Genomic DNA, 19,528 nt, shown 5'->3' on the forward strand with positions numbered 1-19,528 from the left:
ATCCTCTCTGTGTGTCATACCATCATCACCATTGTTGTTTGCTCCCACCAGGTTCACTAGCTTTTCCGCCTCTTTCATTGTGCTTATTTGCCATTGCTTACCCTCCAGGTTGAACAGCAGTGCAGTAGCGAAGCACCAGCGGTAAAGCACCTTTTTTTCTCGCAGCCATTCTGTTAGTAGTTTTAAAGACTTCCTTTTCAGTAACATGGCTGCTGAGAGGTCCTGATATATAGACATGGAGGCGTCTCTAAATTGTATGTGCGTGGAGTTCCTGGCTTCCTGCAGGATCTCCTCCTTGACTCGGTAGAAGTAGACTCTTGCCAGGATATCTGGTGAAGTGGTTGGAGTGGTTGGTATTTGTCTTGCCCTGGTTCAATGCACCCTGTCCAACTCCAGCGGGGTTCTATCCGGGAGTGTTAAGATAATCCGAAAGAGGTCCCGGGTGAAGTCGCCTAGCTCTGCGCCTGTGATGGAGATTTGTATTCCGTCTAGTCGAATGTTATTACGGCGGGAGCGGTTTTTGGAGTACTCTTGCTTTATTTCCAGAGCTTCACATCTGGCTTCCAGCGTGGTGATTCTGTCTGCTCCCTCCCCAATCTCGTAACACTGTTCAAATAGCGTGGATTCCATCTGTGATGTTCTACTTTCCACCTTTTCCATGAGTTTGTCTAGGCCCGAGATTCTTTTCATGAGCTCTCCCATGCCTCTCTGGTATTCCTTGGTCATGGCTGCTAGGAGGTCCTGCAGGACTGTCTTGGTGACCCTTTGGGTTGGTGGCAGGGGGGCATCTCAGAGTCTCTTCCTTATGTCATTGGTTCAGTTCGCTCCCCTTTTCTTCCTTTCTCTCTAATGGGGGCCGAAAGCAGAGTAGAGTTGTCCACTTGTTTTGATGTTTTAGGGGTTTTTGCCATCTCTCCCCTTGGAGTCCAGAGAGGAGCTCTGTTAGGATCAGCCTTCCTTTCTTATGGTTTCACCTTCTGAATGCTGTAGGTATATGGTGATGTCATTTGTGGAATGTATGAGGTATCTTGGAGTGTTTGTGTATGAATGGATTCTAACCCAGGCAGTTGATCTAAGGAAGCCTGGGTGGTGGGAGCCAGTGGGTTTCCCTCATGATTTGTTCCTATCTCCTTATGGACTTGATGAGACCTTATTTGTACCTGTAACTGAAGAACCTGAATAAAGCAACCATTAAGCATACCTACAACTGTATCCTGATTATATCACTATGACCCAGACCGGGTCATAACAAGCTCCTTTGATCACCCGGCCCTGTGCATTCATGTGCTCCTTTCACTAAGGTCTTGAACACCTTGTGATGGGATATGTTCCCTGGCACATGGAACAGCATTGCCCTCAGTGTTCCTGCTTTTCCTGCGTGTTTCCTGTCTTGTGTCGGCCACTTATATGGAGACCTGCTGAAGCAGGGGCAGCCCCTAGAGTATTGCTAGTTCCCCTCTGTTCAGGACATCACGGGTGGGCAATGGCTTCTTTCCAGATCACCCAGATCCTTGGCGAGTACGCCCAGTCGCAGTCCTGCCCCTTCGTTGCAATTGTGGAGTGTAGGCAGTCCTCACAGAGAAGTGGCTTTGGAAGAGATTACCTTGTTGTTGTGTGAGTCCCAGGGCCCAGCCTCTTCATGGACTTTTGGGCCGGTGAATCATCTGGCTCGTAGTGTGGCAGATACTCCTCATTAGCCTGTTGGGAGGTGGCATTGGGAAGGCTCTGAAGGACTAGTTGGTGCCACCTATGGCGAGCTGCTTACATGCCGGGATGAGACGCTGCTTATTGATGGCTTAGTTCTTTCTACCACATATCCTGTTTATTACTTCATCTGAGCGGGATGGCGAGACAACAGTTCAACCCAGAGGAGTGCCTCTGCTTTGGCTCCCAGTGCAGGTGAGTCATATTTCCCCCATGGAACACGGGGGCCACCACTGCATAGGCCATTTTGAGAGGATTCTGCAGCGGGTTGCTGTGAAACCGTTCAAGGGGTTGCACACACCTTCCTGGGACCTCATCTGTCCGGGGCTCTGGAAGCACGAGCCCCAGTCGCCATCTTGGATTTCAGAGGGCTGAACCGCGTCTTTCTGCCAAGATTTGATTCTCAGTAGTCAGGCATTTAGAGACTTATTTGCTCTTGCCAAGCTGGGCTCCAGACCTTCGCCCAGCCTGGTGAGCGTTTCCAGATAAAACCATGTGTTTTCTGCTGCAGAACACTGTTAGGTAGTCGGGTCTGGGTCGGGAGCTAGTAAGGAGCCATGCCACGCGCTCCAGCTCCAAGCCACGCCCCCACATGCCCTTTTTTGCATGTTATGTGACTGCACTTTGCATCGGCAAGCAGCAATCTTTGCGCTTGGTGTTTTATCTTGATCAGATCTACATCAATGCCAGTAGTTCTCCCTGCATACAACCTTGCCCCTCCTTTCGAGCAGCTCCTCCCTTGCCTTACTTTCTGCTTTTGGTCTTGTTCCTTGCAAGACGAGTTGGGCTTTACAAACGCGCCTGACAGACCGTGAGGACTGTTTACCTCGTACGGCCAGCTGCTGTGGACGTCGGATTCATTGGGATGGCCCCACTATATACAGCACAGCATAGAGACATCTAATGTGCTGCGCGCACTGGTGAATTGTCTGGTTTGGGAACTTCGCGTGCGGTTTGCATGATGCCATTCTCTTAGCAAACCGAGAGTGACAGGGCAAGACGAGACAGAAATGTATAAATATGTATTTGTTATTGCGCTCAATATAAAGAAGCACGTTTGCTATAATCTTGGAGTCACAAATGAGTAGAAATGGCCATCTTTCCATTAATGAGTAGAAATGGCCATCTTTCCATTAAGTAATGTGGCCTTGACGAGATTGGAGTGCGTCATCCTGACGAAGAGGGGTATCAGCTATGGTCCAGCTAGGCGCCTTATGCCGTCGAAACTACTTATCGCCTAACAAGCTTTTTCTGGGTTGACACTGTGTATATTCATGTCTAAATGTCCCCGGTAATCTGTAGTTGACTATTTGCACCCTACTTGTTGACAGAATGGTTATTTGCCACGTGTTCTTTCTTGGTTACTTTTTTCTCTTCCAACATTGGAGCACCATTGATGTTCTTTTTTGATAGAATGTGTATTTTGCATGCGCTTTTGGATTTGTGTGAAATTATGAATACTATAGTGCACATTTTTCATGTTTACTTATGAAGTCTAGTGTTGGGTGGGACTAGGAGTGCCAGCCTTTCGCTACGTGATCCCCTTCACCTGGCGCAAGTTCTGTGACCATATATTGAGTTTATACGCAGTATCTAAAAGCACTTTATCTCGCACTTTATTCATTAGTGCTCTATCTCTATCATGAAAGTTCAAGATGTGTTTATGAAATGAATTTATATATTACATGTTTATCTATTTGATATGAATAAAAAGTGTTATATTGAAAACATGTGTTTTCAGCTATGCCTCTATTATAATTGTTTGTAGCCGTTCATTCGAAGTTCTGTTCAATTTAGGCACTGAGGAGTTCCGTTTGACACAACTCCCCTTTGGCATTTCTTTTTTACTTCCAACTTCTCCCACAACCCTTTGCTGGCATAGCCACTGAGGAGCTCCAACTCTCACTCAGGGGATGCCGCCTCACGCTGCCTGGCAACTTCCTCTTCCCCACCGGTAAGTCATTTTTTTCCAACACTGTGATTACAATTTTTTTTGCCACTGAGGGTGCTAAATGCAAAAATGCCCTGCTGTTCAGGCCAAACAGGCGGAAATATCCTGTGGAACACGTTAAAGGCCATAGCCAACTTGGTAGTGGCACTCTCAGCCTAAAGTTGTACTCATCCTAGTCTGCATTTTTTTTTTAAAAAACCCCTTCATGGTTTTAAATATTAATTTTAAACATCCTTATTCCTTAAATCAAGGAGTCGGTAAAACAATGACACCACCCCTCATGCTTGAGCAATTCTTACCTTCCAAGAGACAACTAAGCATGTCTGTACACTGCCCTATTGTCTTAACAACACAAATGCCACCGTTTCACACAATCAGCTTGTAAATAAAATGTGCAAGCCCTCAATGTATTATTAACACACTGTTTACATGTCAACAAATCGGGCACATCACAGACTAGTCAGCATTGGTCCATAAAAAACACAGGTTTATGTGATGGATGCATTTACTGTGGAGCATACACAGAATGAGGGGTTGGGTAATAATAATGGCGCCTTCCCAGGGAGCTGTGACTTCAAAGAGAAGGACCCCATTAGCACTCTCCATTTCACACGTGTGTCTGCCCAGCCCAGTAATAAAAGTCAATACTTGAAAGAAACAGACTTGGGGAGTGACCTAGTGCCTGTGAAGAACAGACTTGGGGAGTGACCTAGTGCCTGTGAAGAACAGCTATGACTTCACCATCGCATTATGTCAAAGCACTTGATAGGTGCAAGCCTGCAGCACATTCCAAAAAACGTGTATTAGGATTTCATGGAGGCAATCCTTTTCCGTGCTTTCATGGACGAGGATGTGTATCACACAGCAGTTTAAGTGCCACTCCCAGGGCAGCAGGCCAATATCACCTAGTATGGCCCAGGGAATTAAAAATGACCATGCCAAAGGTGCCATGCAGCCAATTAGATTGCTTGCTAACACAGGCTGTTCTGCCGACAAAAACACACATTTCAAGATGTATGATTATTTCTTCCTTTCGCGCCTTCCCTTCTCCAACGCCAATCTTTTAAAAAAAATAAAAACGAAGACAACTTTCCACCTGGTAATTCCTGGTCCATCATACCCATTCATGGGAATAGAAAAGGGACCCTTTTTCGTTTTTTTTGGCTCCCTTTCCTTTTGCCTCTATGCCTTATTGCATAAATTGTGTTTTCATTTAGTTAACATTTTAACATGCACAAACCTTTTTCCTAAATAAAAACGGATCAGAGTGCCAATGTCTCTGTGGCTGCTATTCGCCAAAACATGTTTGACTGTGGGCTGTACCATCTGTGAATAAGCACCGCAGTTCTCATTAAAGGCCCTGGATTCACGAGGGACTCTTAACAATGGCTGGCAGGACAACACCAGATGAAGAGGCCCCTGGCGTTATGGCTTAAAAAGGACTTGAAACGAAGGCATCGGAGGAGGCAGCAGTGGCTTTCATTGTTTTAGTGGCAGGAGTTCTGCTGAGAGAGCTGCCTTTCAGACGGCGTGCCGGCTCTGGCAATGGGCACTGTGACATACCAACCCAACTGTAATAAGGGAAGTGATGTCATGCTCTGATTACAGGCTTATGCCAGCCAGAAGAGAGATCTGCGGAAAAAGGGGCTAATAAGGGCTACTCCTCGATTTACTAACCAGCAACAGACTCCACTTAGACGCAGGCTCTCAAATATTGCCTCACTCACATAGTGTTGATATATAAAATACATTGTATTTAAATTACACAATCAAAAAATAAAGTCAACTTAAATAACTGAGTCGGCGCTCTTGAATCTTTCGACAGTTACACATATTTCACGACCTCACATGGCCTCATTCTCCATTACACAAACACTCTCCACAAATAACTAGATCCAATCACTCTTGCACATCCTATCCTACAGGGTTCATTGCGCACACTCAATTTAAAAACAAGTCACCCGAAATTCATCAGGGGTGCCACCTCATTTTTACACCCCTGACTAATACTGAAGAAACATGCCTCAAACACAAATATTCTTCCATTTTACCTCTTTATTTTGACAGAAAAAATAATTATACAAAGCAAAATGTAATAAATAACCAATAAATTAAGCATGTCATCTGAAACGTAGACTCCCATTATTTCCCATAAAAGATTCTAAATAATAAAATAACAGGTTAAAAACTCCCCAAGAGAGAAAAAAACTGTCAATTTCTAATATTTAAATAGATAAAATGGCAACAACTTCCCATATTGTCCTTAATCTGAACAAAATTATTTACAATTACATGATAATTAAAGAGATTGTAAACATTTTTTCCATATGGTAAAAGTTTTGATTTTAGAGCATCTGTTGTGAGAAGATGGCAGGGGTCATCACTCAATTTGAGAGCTGCCTGACCTCACTTCCTGTCCTCCGCACAACTGCCTCTATATTTCCAAGAGCTTTGCTTTATGACTTATTTTCTTGATTAGAAAAGGAAAGGCTTTATTTTTTTCGTGTTTTATGATTTTTTAAATCTTTTTACAGCAACGTTAGGGTTCAGAAATGGAGATGAAACAAACCGTATGGATATTATTTTACAATGTTTTTCTGCTTAAAGTGATTATTTTTCTCCTGCGCAAAAATGGATCCAGAAAAAAAGGCATTGCAGCAGCTGGCAGGGAAACACTCATTTTCCCAGACCCCCCTGTGATTTTGAAATAAAGAGGCTCTGTTTTACTTACAAAAACAAAGACCACAGTTCGCTTTGAATTGCACTGCAACCCTTAGCGGCATTGCTCCCTCCTCCTCCCAGGTTCAAACAGTAAAAACGGCTGGTACAAACTTTGAAAAAAATGTAAATACCGTACTCTACATACAAAAGAGAAAAATAAATATACCACCAAGTGCAAAAAACTACCCTGCTAAGGAGGCGGAATAATACAATCTACTAAATTCAAACTACCAACAGCCACTACTGAGAATTAACAGGCTTGCAGCAAAAAGGCCAGGAGCTCGGATTTTTTTAAAATTTTTTCAATTCTTTAAGGAGAGAAGCTAGCTCCTTGAAGCCATTTTGTGCGCAGGATTTTTGTGAAGGCGTCAAAAGGCATTCTGAATAAAAGTGGGATGCTCAGTCTGGGGGGGGTCAGTATGTGTGCATCATTGTCCTTGCTGAGGGAAGTAGCTTAGGAGACCAGTGGCCCTGGGAGTGGACCTTGGTTCAGGTGGGTTTGGTCCTCATTTAGGGAGGTAACAGCTTTTTAGACCAGATCCCGGCCCTCAGCCACAGCCTACAAGTCCCCGCGTCGGCCTAGCTCTGCTTTAGGGCACCCGAATGCAACCTCTGATGGTTGCCTCTCATGCGGTCATTGTCAATCCAGTCCTCTTTTATGCTTCACTAAGGTGGCGAACAGTGGCGTCTGTTAAAACAACTTCCAGTGGCTTCCGGGAAAACACATTTGGAGCCCCTCCAATCAGGATGGTTGAATGTGCGAAGTCCAAATCTACACTAGTTCTGACGTTGGCCAAGCTGGATATATTCCAACACTGGGCTGCCTTCGGGCGTTTGGGTTTGGAATGTGAATCGTAAATTCTCACAGCAGATTGGTAAAGCAGAATTAAGACAGCTTAAAGGTAACTCCTAGCAGTTCATCTCCACGCCATGTGAATTAATAGCGCTAAAGTTTGGGAATGTAAATTATGCAAACTTTAAAAGTTCCCAAAATCCCACTACCCCCAATTCCAATTCAACCCAAAATGGCGCAGGGAATGCCCCCATATGCAAAGTTTGGCAAACGTCCAGCACAGTGACTGGACACGGGCCTTTCACAAACTGCAGTGGCAAGGTTGTTATTTTGCTTTGTAATTGCTAATTTTGTGGAGCACATAAAAGTCACATTTAGAAATATACTTTAAAAAAGTAGTTTGGTGGCAACAAACAAATGAATGCCACAAATACCAAACTACAACCTAGCTTTAGAAGGGGAAACGTTCCAACAGGGGCCGCCTCTGAGACAAACCCCACCAACAGAGGACACCCCAGAGGGTCCGTCTCAACCTAATCCCCCCTGCCCCCCATGGATTTCCTTCAGCCTGGTGCATTGCACAAGGCCATTTTCTGAAATGCGGCCTTTGCATTGTGTCCTCTTTCGCACAGGGAAAACCTTCCGCCACATGATGGAAAGTCCTTCTAAGAAGGCGCCAGAACTTGCTTGGTGCACACCAAAGGGTGTGGCCAGACCTGCAGTGGCACCATGTGGTCACGATGCTGTATGCACTCAATGTGTAAAATTGACCCCAGGGTTTAAGGGCGACCTTCGTACTGGAAAATCCACCAGAATGATGTCCTATTTTTTTTCAATGTGCTGTACTTTATTGGTTGTTGTTTTTTTAAAGCAAAAAATAACAGGATGTTGCAGCACTGACACCTTTATTGAGTCAGCTCCAAATGTGCGTCTGCTGGTTTTGAAGATCACATGGGTGTCAGCCACGGAAAGTAGGCTTGAAGGAGAGAACCATGTGTTCTTGAAATCTACCAAACTATGGCTATAACAAAAAGTGTTCATTGCTGGAACATCCTTTGTGGTCTTTTGCTTTAAATTGCGCTCTTTATTTTGCTAAAATGGTAAGCCTACCTCTCTTTATTTGTGGCGGAACGCTGCCACCATGTGGACATCTGCATTTATTAGCGGTTATGTTATATTGCTACACGTTCTCTCTCTGTCCCGGAAGAGTTTCCAAGTGTTTTTCAGATCCCATGTGGGGGAAAGATAATTAACAGAGACAACATACTCCAGAGGGAAGAGGATAGACTAAGCCATGCCTGTGCTCCACGCCATCTTGGAATGTTGGGTCAGGAATTGTAGGTAACCTACGTCTTCAGGGAAGGCAGAAAGTGCATTTGATTCTAGAACGATGGACCTCAAAAGGCATCCCTTAACTGAATTAGATAAGGCATCTTATGTAAAACCGGTGCAAATGTCTGGGTCGCAGGTTTATGGTCTCTTCAAAGGTCAGGTCTTCCTTTTACATGTAGATGAAAAAGCGTCAAACAAATAACTTAAAAGCCAGGTCTGCTGGCCTGATTCTGAGACACCAGACTGTAGGGGAAATATCTCGATTTCCCTACAAGCCAATGCACGTCTGGTAGCACACAACTAATGTAAGCAGCAGATAGGTAATATAATTTAATTAAAATGTATCGCTGACTTCCAGTGTACACTGCAGTTCAGTGCCACCAAGCTGCAGGCCTGCCTCCTGCCGCTAACTACCCCACCATGTTTACTCACCGAGTGCCCCAAGTGCTTCCCTCCTCCCAGACTATGGTGGGCCACAGCACTGACTGTCGCCTTCGTGACCCCTCACTTTAACCCCTCCCACCCCAAAGGTTTGGCAATTGCCCCCTCGTCCCAGAATCCCTGCATGGAAAATGTGAACACCAAACAGAGCAAAATACTAAGAAAGGCTATTTATATCTACAAGAGCTTTGAACACACATGTTTCACGTCAGGGCTCCCCCTCCACTTCAGGGCCATAGAGGGAACAAAAGTGGGGGTCATCGGATTACAGGATAATCCCCCTTGCAGCAGGTGACACAGTGTTCCACTCTTCGTCTGTTACCTGGCCAGCCCCATGCAATACAGTAGTTCATACCCGGTGTCTCCCTTCCGAGACAAGTCTTGGTCCGCAAGTGGATCCTGTACTTTGAAAATTGATTTTTCTCAAGTTTAAATATTGTGGTCCATGTCTCCAGAGGCACAGCCCGCATGACCCCTCCTCAGGGGGTTGCTAGTCGGGACACTCCGCAAGAAACCCCTCTGAAAAAGTCCTTGGCGAGTCCTGGTATCCAGCAGCGCTAGCCGCCCCCTAGATCCAGACATTCCAGCGCTTTCCTTCTCCACCTTTCCCACCAAGCCTTGAATCATGAATTTATTGAGATTCCGCAAAAGAAACATTGCATTTTTTGTGTGTGTTTTTCTTTTGTTTATAGAGAGAAGGCAGCGGGTAGCGAGGGTCGTGGAGGGAGAGCAAAGAGAAGGCTTGTGCCCAACCGTCCCACCTTTTCTGGACCTTCAGGAGATAGTGATTTCTTAGTTTTTTTTTTTTTTACCACTACTGTATCCTCCTCGTCTTTGAACGTTGTTGATAGTTTTTGCTGCCTCTCGCTGTTCTCCTCATCAGAGCTTGGCTGCATAAAACTTGGACAACCACAACAGGCTTTGTAGCTGTAAAGCAAGGCCCCTGTGTCGAACTAAAGAATGTGATGTGAAAACAGGGGTGTCAGGTCGGTGGGTAGGGGAGCGGAAAGTCCCACACAGCTCTACATCCTTTCCACTCCAGATCTGAAATAAGAAACAAATAAAAACAGAGCATCAGTAGCCTAATTCTGTAGGCATCTTTGTCAATTGTTAATTCAAGAAATAAAGCAAGAGCTTTGTTATACGGCACTTAATTAATCAGCACATTCTATTATCCAGCATCTTCTATTGCCAGGAATACAGTAAACTAGATCACAAAGATTACATGCTGGATAACCGAATGTGCAGACTTGGTAAGGTGAACAGAGCAAAAAGACCAGGAAGCCTTATTATCCAGCTTTTTTTTACTACATTAACCGTCTCTCTGCCAGTCAGATTACCAACATTCGGTTAACCAGTAGATTTGCTTACCTGGCATCATTTGGACCCAATGATGCCAGATAACAAACCTTCACTACATTACTTATTTTTCATCACAGGTCATCACAGTCGTCGCATACACCAACACTCATTTTATGGTCTGGCAATCTTGTGTGGGGAACTGGGTAACAAAACATGGTTGCAAATAGCCAGTAAGCAACAACTTCAAGGGGATTGCGGCCTTTGGTGCCTAGGGTGCACTTGGCTTTGCCCTGCATGAATGAATGGATTATCAACGTCTTTGCTCCAGCGGGTGATCAATAAATGAACAAGCTATATGCTATCTTTTTACACTCCTTTGGACCGGTCTAATTTTGGGCTTTAAAAGCAACAATCCTACAAAGGCTGACTAAGGCAGTCTTAGAATCCTGTTAAGCAGAGGGCACCCTGTACTACTGCCATGCAATTCTTGCAAAGCTCTGAAATGGGTTGCAGAGCTTGCCCCACTGGATGTTCTTTACTTAGGACTTAAGATTAAACACAGAGCGAAGAATGGTCAGGAAAAAATACAAATATATGCATTAAGAATGTTAATGTGAAACATAATGAGAAGTATGTTCAATGGAGAAGAACTAGACCTCCCCATAGCTGAGAAAGAGAATCCATCTTGAGTAATGAGCATGCAGGTTGAATGGAAAAAAATAGCTTTGTATTAACAATGTATTAAATCACATGTTTTTAAACTGCAGTACTAGAACAATTATTTAGAGGAACACTTTCGCTGCCACAATTAAATTAAGGCATTCTGCTAAGGATGCTTACAACCTAACTCTGTTAGGAGAATCTTAATACTCAGTTGCATTGATTGAATGCAGCTGGAAATGTTATCTCGTGTATCCTCAACACTGGTCTTGATTATCTGGCTTCACAGAGCCTGTCAATTTGTTAATTAGAATGACACCCTCCAAAGGAGGTCGAAAATAAGACCAGTAAGTGCATACTGGCATTTCGATGGGTTATGCTGCTGCAGTGTTTATTGCTTCCATTTGACAATGCAAGTGGATTGGAATGAGTCAGTGCATGTACGCATTCATGTGTTATTTTGGTTATTCAGGTTGTGTGTGTGTGCTTAGAGAGTGGTGTTGGAGTTGTTTGTGGCCTCCAGAGGATGGCCATTAGGAATGTTACTAAGTTAACATCTCCCCCGACATAAAAGAGAATCACAATGGGAGACATCTGCTAACAGCAATGGGTTACCTGAACCCAGGAGTCGGCACATGTGATAAGATTCTAAAACTGCCATCATTATGAGAAAAAGTGGCAATGAAACATCAGAATCTCTTTCCTTTATCTATGAACAAGTGGCTTTGTGCATTATGGTATTGCAAAACTGTTTGGTATTGCAGAACTATGTGACCTGGAGACACCATCATGGCCTCAAAGAGATGCAGTTGTGCTCTAGTCAGATCCCAGTGTCATGCATTTATTCTTAATTATGCAGATAAACTTACAGATATAATTATGCACATTAGAAAGTCTGAAGCTACACTACATAGAGAGAACACGTACACAGATTAGTCCATTTGGTCCTGGCTCAGTGATTCAATCAAACCACTAGGGGATTCCATAATTCATGAGATTTTACTGGTGTTCACCATCTTCTTGGCAATCTACTCTTTATATCGAGAAAACTGGAAGAGGCCTTGAGGAACTTGAGAGGATCGGGATCCTGCTCGAGGACGTCGACGACGTTCTCAGTGTCGTGCTGGAGGCTCTGGGTATAACCGTTGGCTGTGAAGTAGCCGTGGTTTTCTCTTTTGTCGGCGTCAATGATGGTGTCGATTCGATCGACTAATGCGTCGAAGAACCCTTCGATAACGGCGTCGATGGCGCCGATCCATGAGTCGCAGGGACTTTCGACGACGGCGTCGAAGATGATGCCTTCTTACCCGATGGCCCGTGGCGCTCTTGGGTGGACTCTTTCGCCGGATGCAACGACTCGCGGTGTTTCGATTTTTTGGGTTTTTCACCCAGGGTATCACCCTCAGCTCTCTTCGAGGGGGTTGAGGCCACTTTCTCAAAGATGCTTAGCTTCTTTTTCCTGAATTCCTCCCACTCAGCCTGAGAGCTGTGTTTTGTGGGACAGGAGACCCTTTCTGGGGAAACAGAAGATTAAGAGGAAGGGGATCTTCAACGTCTCTTTTTTGAGTGTCTAGATCTCGATGAGTGGTGGGAGCTACTTCAAGACCTAGAATGGGAATGCTTTCGACGGTGAGGAGACGAATGCCTCGGCCGAAGAAACTTTCGAGGAGGTTTTGACTGACTTACCTCTCTCGAGCTTCCCCTTGCGCTCCTTCAAGGCTTTCGCCGTCATGGACATGCAGTCCTCACACTCCGAACAATGGTGCTCGACTCCCAAGCACCACAAACAGATCCTGTGATGATCCGTTAGCGACATTTTCTTTCCACAGTCTCGACATTTTTTGAAGCCGGACGACGGAGTGAGGAAGCCATCGAGTACGAGTTGGTTTTATAGAGGAAATATAAGAGGTTATCTGACTGAACTGAGCAATGATATACCGAGGCCCCACGAAGCTCATGGAAAAACAGAACTGAGCAACGGACGCCGCGCGTGGCTATTTATGGGCATGGTGACGTCGGCACCGATAAGGTGGCCGTCGAGGGACACCAACTCGGCGGACGTCGATGCGCAGCGCCCTCTACAGAGAAAAAAATTCCGAGGCCAGCAAGCTGGAGACGAATTATCTAAGATAAGGAATACGTCGGAGGACACAATCCCTTCGAAATGAAAATATTACTTATCCCACCATTTTGTGGAAAGCTTGGAGGCAGGGAGAACTCAACTATGCCTCTGGTGACTTGTCGTTTGAGTTAACCACGTATAGGGGCACCTACAAATCAACCTAAACAAAAAACACTACGAAATCAGTTTGTACTACTGGTTGCAACTGTGACTTACATTATCTAATTCATATTCATTAGGCAAAGGACATTCAAGCACTGATATGATATTTGCTGTGATGATTGGCACCTCCTATTACAAGCTTCTTACATGCTGTCAGTCAGTAGCATCCATCCTCTGATCAGTAACATTCTCTGTGAGATTAATTGAATTATCTCTGTGATCAGTGAGCTACACCCTGTAATCAGTCTCTGACCAGCAGTTCATCTTCTCCGACAACCACTGAACAGTGCTGCCTATAAGCAACGTTACTGCCAGCATTAACCAATCCTGAGATAGAATAAATTGCATTTCTATGCTCTTTTCACCCACATTGCATTAATTCATTTGTTAAAGCTCCTTTCACCATGATTATGGTCCCAATGCACTTTTGGTTGAACACCCTCGGAGGGACTGGAGTCCAGAATTTGGGAATGTTTGGGAGGAACTAATATGCGTGTGTACACTTCAGCCATTAAAGTTATGTGAGGGTGGCCAAGACCCTGGTAGTCACCCATGTCTAAGTGGAGTGTGTATGGGCACAGTGGAGGAATACTATGGACTAAAGGGGGACTGTGTATAAGGTGATAGAGAGTTATGTGGGAAGCTACAGTTTGAATTTTGTCATTAAAAGTAGCTTCATTCTTATGGCAGCAGTGATGTGCAAATATGTTTGTGTTGTATGTGTGTGCAGGGTGAAACCGTGCCTTCCACTAAGTTGCGAAGGTGCAAGGAGGAACATTGGGTTAGCTGTACAGATAAAAATGACCAATTCCTGGGTTCCACCCATGCACAAGGAGCATTGCTGTGTCTCACAGGTGATTTAAGTGCTTGAGGAATGCATAATATGTTCCCTCAGAGAGGTTTGCAGAGAGAGACATTGCTATCTCTAGTTCCTTCCAGTTCAAAAACAAGGACCTCACTTCCTGTTAACGTGTGGCGTCCTGACATCAACCTGTGCTTTAGCGTTGCCTGCCATACCAACCATGAGCGAGGGGTCTGAGGTACCTGGATGTCATCCTACGGCATCATCTACGTTATTACCCGAGGTGCATTTTAAATGCGATGCATTGCACCCTCCAAGCCCATATGGGTGCAATACCTGGCCCACTGCCAGGATTTGTTCCAGGTGCATGTTGCTGGAGTGACTACCTGAATCCGCGATGTTTGCTTGGTGTTCCACAGGAGGTTGGATGGCAGAGCGAGGCTGTTTAGAGGAGGAAACGGTTTGTGGTTGAGGTAGGCAGGTGGGGCAGGGTGTGGCAGTGGCTGGGGGAGTCTGTGTGAAAAGGGGGGGCAGGCACTGCTGGCTGACAATGGTGTGTTAAGGGTAGGGAGTGGGCACAGGAAAGGCAGGGGAATTATGAGTTTGGGGGAACAGCCAGGTTTTGAGGGCTTTCCTGAAGGCAAGGGCCTCCGCTATGAAACATAAGGCCAGGGGGGGGTGAGTTCCAGAATGTGGGTCCGAGGACAGAGAATCAGGAATCTCCTAATTGGGAGAACTTAAAAGGAGTGACTGCCAAGTGACTGCCAAAGGTGTGCAGAGCATGATCTGAGGTTACTGGAGGGGTGGTAGCGGGATAGCTTGTTCTGGAGGAATTCACAGCCTTTCTTGTGGCTTGCACAGTGGGTGATGCACATGGCCTTGAAAGAGGCCCGCTGAGTGATCGGCAGCCAGTGGAGTGTCCTGAGTGTGGGGGAGATGTGTTCTCTGGGGAAGAGTGCAAGGGGGAGCCTTGCTGTGGAATTCTGAACTCAGAGCTTTCTCAGTTGGTATGTGAACCCGCCTAGGTAGAGGGAGTTAGTTTAGGTGCGAGAGGATGATGGCCATGATTGCAGATACTCTATGGGGGTAGGAGAGATAAGGAAATTAAGGATTTTGTTTTTTCCGCAGATGAGAAGCAGGTGGTTATTTGTCATTCAAAGGTCAATGTGTGAGAGGCAGGGTGCAAGGTCTGGATGGGCTGAGGAGAGGGAGTTGGAAATCTTGAGGATGATCTGGGTGTCGTGCGCATAGTTGTAACAGGTGAGATTGTAGGAGCGAATGAGTTTGGGGAAGGGCGAAAGGAAGAGGTTGAAAAGGAGGTGACAGAGGGAGGCTCCCTGGGGACTCTGGGCAGGGGGCGGAGCAGAAAGGACGAGACAGATGATTTGGGAATGGTGGGAGAGAAAAATAGGAAATCCATCTGAGGGCTGAGTCCCTTGTACTAAGGTCAAAGAGTCTGTTTGTGAGGATGGAGTGGTTAATCATGTCAAAGGCTGCAGAGAGGTCAAGGGCAGTGCAACCGTCAGAGTCTGCTGTTCTTTTCAGGTCATCCCAGATAGGGACCAGGGAAGAGTCAGTTCCATGGAGGGATCTGAAGCCAGACTGGGAAGGGTCAAGAAGACCTTGGGCCTCGGTGAAGACGATGAGCTGGGAGTAGTCTGTACAATTTATTAATTTGGCTATGGAGCGGTTGTTGGAGATGGGGCGGTAGTTGGCGGGGAGGAGGGGACAAGGGATGGATTTTTTAGGAGGGGCTTGGCGTAGAAGTTTTTGTATTCAGGTGGAAAGAGCCCTGCTGTTAGAGAATGGTTGATTATGGATCTGGCTGCACAAGTGGATTTAGAGGATGTTCTTGAGGAGGGCCGGTGGGCACAGGTTTCCCGGGGAATCTGAGGGGTGGCTAGTGGAGAGAAGCTATGAGAACTCAGAAAGGGAGATTGCAGATTCTGGGGGCGGGGCAGGGTATGGGAGCTGGGGAGGGTAAGGGGTTGTGGGATTCAGGGCTGAGAAGAAGATAGCTGAGTGATCAGTCCAGATAAGAGGTAGGGTGAGGGTGGAGATCAGTTTGGGCGAACTGAACACTGCATCTAAAGTGTGACCTGCAATGTGGGTGGGGCCTGATATGAGTTAGGACAGGTTAAGGGCTTTCATTTTGTCAATGAGATGGTGGGTCATGGGGCTGAAGGGGGTGTCGAGCCAGATGTTTAGATCTCTAAGAACAGGGAGAGATGGGTGCAATAGACGTAAGGTCGATACAGAGTCACTCAGGGAGTCTGCAAATGTTCTGTCATAGCCCGGGGGTCTGTAAAGGAGGAGGAAGCTTAGGGAGAAAGAACGAGAGGATTGGAATTTTACTAACATGGGTTTGCAGTCATCATTGCAGGGTTGTTTCTCAATCTGTAAGGATGTGAGGTGGGGTTTGTGGAGGATGGCTATGCCCTGTGCTCTGCAGGGTCTGTTGTGGGTGTTCAGGTCTGGGGGTGGAGGACCTCATGTGCAGAGGGAAGAAAGTAATCAGAGAACCAGGTTTCAGTGATGAAAAGGATGTCAGGGCTTTCATCAAGAATCATATGTTTATTTCTGGTGACTGATCTGGCGTTGATGAGGATACAAGTGATGGTGGCGATGTCCTGAGGTGGGGAAAAGGAGGGAGATGCTGCGTGTGGGGCAGTTGGTATGGGCAGGATAGAAAGAGGTGGAAGGAAAAGGAGGGGAGAGGATGAGGGGATGGGCAAGGGGGAGGTGTGTAGCAGAGAGGGGAAGAAGGGGGTCACAGTGACAAAGGAGGGGAGGAGTGCGTTTGGTGGTGGCTGTGGACAGAACGTCTTCTGCACCTCTGCCGATGGTGGGCTGCCAAAGGTGTGTGGGTGACAATGGGGGGGTTTTCCCAGTCAGGAATTATGGCCAAGACTGAGCCGGCTGTGTGTAATGAGGCAAAGGTTGAGTGCCTGAGCGGGGGTGATTGGGGCGGGAGGAAGTGAGGTGATTGATGGTGAAGGGGGCAGTGGTGCAGATGGACGAGTGAAATTGGGGCAGGGTGGGCTATCGGGGGAGAGATAGATGGACAGGGGGGAGAGGTGAAGGAGAGGGTGGATGTGGAGTCTAGGTGGAAGAGGGGGGAAGATAGTGAAGGAGGGTGGGTGGCTGTGGAAGAATGTTCTAGTGGGCCTGGGCTGGTTAGTGGGTGCCATTGGTGTGTGGGTGAGGGTGGGGTCAGCTGAAGGGGAAGCTTTGGCCAGGGCTGCACGAGCTGCACTGAGTGGAGGGAATGTTGGGTGTAGGACAGGAGGGGTTTTGGTCGGGTGAGAAAGGAGGCAAGTGGGCAGGAGTGGGCATAGGGGGAGAGGGTGATAGGCAGCCTGGTGGAAGACCAGGGAGCAGGGGGTGTTGGGCTGGGTTTCAGATGGTGCTGAGAGAAGGAGGTGAGGCCTGGGGGGGGCGGTGGAGGAGGAGGGAGCAAGTGAGGTCTCACAGTGTGGGGAGAGGAGGTGGGTGACTGTGGTGTCCAGGTGGGAGAGGGACTGGTGGGCGATAGGGGAAAGAGATGGAGGGGTTGGATTATAGTTCTTGAGGGACAAGAGGTCACCTCTGGCCTTGGAATTGTTTGGCATGGCTGAAGACAAGGTTACGTGCGGGAGAGGTGACTAGATTCAAGGTCAAATGGGCTAATACACGATGAGACTAACTTACACAAATAGGCTGAATGTAGAAGGAGTCTACCTTAGACCAGTAGGCTATATGCAAGCTAGGGTTAATTTACACAAGGTAAGCTAACTGCAGGATAAGGCCTGCTAACCCTGATGTGTTAAAAGCAAGGTAGAATTTCCTTGCACAATTGGCTAGAAGGGACCAGTGTCTAACTAAACAAATAGGTAAATGCGAGATGAGGTTTATTTACGCAATGGTTAATTGCAAGACTTGGATGGCTAATGCGGTGGGCTAAATGCAAGATAAGGCTAAAATTATGCAAAGGGCTAACTGCAGAATGTGGCCGACTAACACTGATGTGCTAAAAAGCAGGTAAGGATACCTTACGCAAATAGGCTGGATGCAACAAATGTCTACCTTAAACGATAGGCTGAATGCAAGATAAGGCTAACTTACACCAAAAGGCTAGCTTCAGGAAAAGACTGAATAACGCGAGGTATAAGGCGGACTTACACAAGTAGGTTAAATGCAAGAAATGGCTGACTAACATTGATGGGTTGAAAACAAGGTAGGACTGCTAAACTCAAAAGGCAAAGTGTCTTTAATTTAAACTAAATGGTCTAAAAGTGAGATATGGCTAAACTGGTTCAATGGTTCAATGCAAGATAAGGTTCACTTGCACAAGTAGGCTGAATGCAAAGTGTATTTAGCTTAAACCAAATGTCCTAAAAGTGCGATATGGCTAACTTACACAATGGGCCTCATTATGAGTGTGCCAGTCCAGTAACAACAGTGCTGGTAAACCTACCGGCACCATTGTTACCGGACCGGCACACCACGAGTCTGCGGGCGGGTGCCGTCCAGCACATCATTGTCAGACCTGGCGAGCAGAACGGCACCCGCCCGCAGAGTTTCACAGAAGCACCAGCACCGTTATTAACAGTGCCAGTGCTTCTGTGGTCCCCATTCCCATTGAAATGAGGATGGGGAATTACAGTTTCTGGCGCCTGACTTCACAGACCGCCAGGGCACTAATGCCCCGGTGTTTCCAGCAAGTCAGGTGCTGGAAAAATGTGCAAGTGTGGCGGCAACCTGCCGGTTTTACCGGCACGGTTACTGCCGGACTTGTAATGAGGCCCAAATAGACTGAATGCATAGTGCGTTAGATAATAAGAGTGGTGGGGTTTTACCGGAGTGCAGTAATGTCTGCATTCCCCGCCCACACCACATTTACCTTATTAATCACTGCTGGTTGACTGCAGCTGTCTTCCCAAGCGAACACGGGCAAACACAGAGTGGAGCTGCTTGGTAGTGGAGCTGCCCTTTGCCTTGTGGACCTTAGCCGAGGGCTGCCTGGGCAGAGGCGCCCTGATAGGCTAGCTTAAATGGGACACAAGTCCAATCAGTGGTCGGGGGCAGGGTGAGAGGCGGATGGAGAAGGAAAAACAAGGAATCAGGGCAAGGGAGGCAGGGGGAGCAAGTGCAAACAAATGCTTGGACGCAGCAGTGGGCACCAGTGACACACTCACCTGCACAGGAGGGAAACTGCATCATGCAATGCATTCCAGCTGGAATGAAAATAGCGTTTCGTTTTGAAAGAGCATCCTCTTTTGAAATTCTCAATGTATAGAGGAATGGGGCGGTAACACTGTTCGTGCAGTCTGGAGTGCACCTATCATAGATTGGTGCAGTTGCTTTCACCTGCAACGCCCTTCCTACCTGTGGCCAGAGGAAAACCTCCTGTGACCTGCCAAAAACCTTCAATATTTGGAATGAGCTTTCTTCCGATGCCCTATGAAAGAAAGTCATACATTAAGCAGGTTGTTCTCTCCTCCATTAACTTGATTTAAAAGCCAATTTTAATTAAAGGTAAGGGACTTTGAAACCCTC

At 46.5% G+C, this 19,528-nt stretch overlaps 1 protein-coding gene across 16 annotated transcripts in view; it reads right to left on the reverse strand.

The window, feature by feature from the left end:
- Positions 1-5,692: 5,692 nt before the first annotated feature.
- Positions 5,693-19,528, reverse strand: part of CELF3 (CUGBP Elav-like family member 3) — a 331,245-nt gene continuing 317,409 nt past the window's right edge. For all 16 annotated transcript variants that reach the window (XR_011304210.1, XR_011304211.1, XM_069650631.1 and 13 more), the window contains one exon: positions 5,693-9,986. The gene's annotated coding sequence lies outside the window, so the exon portion shown is untranslated. The remainder of the gene's footprint in view (positions 9,987-19,528) is intronic.

This window comes from Ambystoma mexicanum, chromosome 1p, assembly GCF_040938575.1.
Source record: "Ambystoma mexicanum isolate Mex_15411 chromosome 1p, UKY_AmexF1_1, whole genome shotgun sequence".
Classification (NCBI taxonomy): domain Eukaryota; kingdom Metazoa; phylum Chordata; class Amphibia; order Caudata; family Ambystomatidae; genus Ambystoma; species Ambystoma mexicanum.